Below are 1,753 nucleotides of genomic sequence, written 5' to 3'. Positions count from 1 at the left end.
TACAAGCTACAAGCGTTTGCAGATGATTTGGTTTTTATCCTTGAAGACCCATTAGAGACAGCACTCAAATTGTTAGAAAGAATAGAGGAGTAGGGAAAAGTAGCGGGCTTGAAAAGAAACAAAGATAAAACAAAGATTTTGACAAAGAACATTCCATTACGACAAAAGGAAGAGTTGGAAGAAATTTTGCAGATTCAAGTTACAAACAAGGCTAAATACTTGGGGATATACCTATCAGCTAGATGCAGTATTCTTAAGGGGGGCAACTATACTAGACAAAAGCAACAAATTGCGATTGACTTGATGAAATGGGAAAATCTACAACTATAAATGATCGGAAGAATCTCTGCAATTAAAATGAACATCTTACCCAGAATCTGTTCCAGACAATCCCAATCAGATTGGGCACGGATTTTTTTGAAGATCTAAACAAACTAGTTTTGAAGTTTATCTGGCAAGGGAAAAAAGCAAGAATAAAACTCATATTGCTAGAAAGAGGAGGATTGGGTTTACCTGACTGGGAGTTATATTATCAAGCAACAAACCTGATGTGGATTAAGGAGTGGATAACACAAAAAAATTCTAGATTGTTGAATGTAGAGGGTCCTGATTTACTATTGGGATGGCATGCTTTTTTATGGTATAAGGCAGCGATGGTGAACCTTTTTTGGCTCGCATGCCAGAAGTGGGGGGAGCGCAGGGGGGTAGTGTGCGGGCGTCCCGCACCTATAATGCAATGCGCGATCCGCCCAGTGCGCATGCGTGCACTACAGGCGCCCCCCCATTTTTGCATGCTTTTTTTGCCCTCCCCAGGCTCCAGAAGCTTTATAGGAGCCCGGGGAGGGCAAAAACAGCCTCCCCCACCCCCCCGGAAGCCCTCTGGAGGCTTGAGGGACCTTCAGGACGCTTCCCTGAAGCCTCCGGAGCAGTCAAAACGGAACCTCCGAGCAAACTGGAAGTGGCTTGACAAAAAAAACTGGAAATGAAAAATGTTTTATTTATGTTTTAATTGAAGTAGATAAGTGATAATACAATCATGTTGTTAAATAGATTAATAACAATATAATGAAAAACTGACATATATATGAATTGAATAATTTAGAATATTTTGTTTTAAAATGAAGGATAAGGATAATAATGAATCTATGTATATTTGATAGATGATTGGTGATATGCATAACTAAGTAGTGATGTATATTATAAAGATACCTTGTTGTTGATAAATAGTTTAATAAGGAAGTAATGAAAGATTGGTATATTTATGAAGTGAGTATTTAGAATACTCTGTTTAAAAATGAAGGAATAACATTTTTGCTTGAATGTATGATGTACAAGAACAACAATGAACAGAAGCATACTTGATGGATGATTGGCCGGATTATGCATAATTGAAAGTAGTGATGTATAAACATAAACAGTTGGAAAATTCTTTTACACTGTAAAAATAATCAGAATAAGTGATTACATAAAGGTATATTGTTATTAAATAGACAATAATACAATAATACAATAGTAGAGTTGGAAGGGACCTTGGAGGTCTTCTAGTCCAACCCCCTGCCTAGGCAGGAAACCCTATACCTTTTTCAGACAAATAGCTATCCAACATCATCTTAAAGACTTCCAGTGTTGGGGCATTCACAAGAAATATTAACCGTAATTGAATATATGATGTACAATGAAAGTGAGGTACTTAGTTATATTAGATGGAAATTTTGTGATTGTATACGTAATTGAAAATATGGATGCACAAACG

The sequence above is a fragment of the Natrix helvetica genome, assembly GCF_964273705.1.
Source record: "Natrix helvetica genome assembly, chromosome: 1".
Lineage (NCBI taxonomy): Eukaryota > Metazoa > Chordata > Lepidosauria > Squamata > Natricidae > Natrix > Natrix helvetica.
This window is presented reverse-complemented; position numbering follows the sequence as displayed.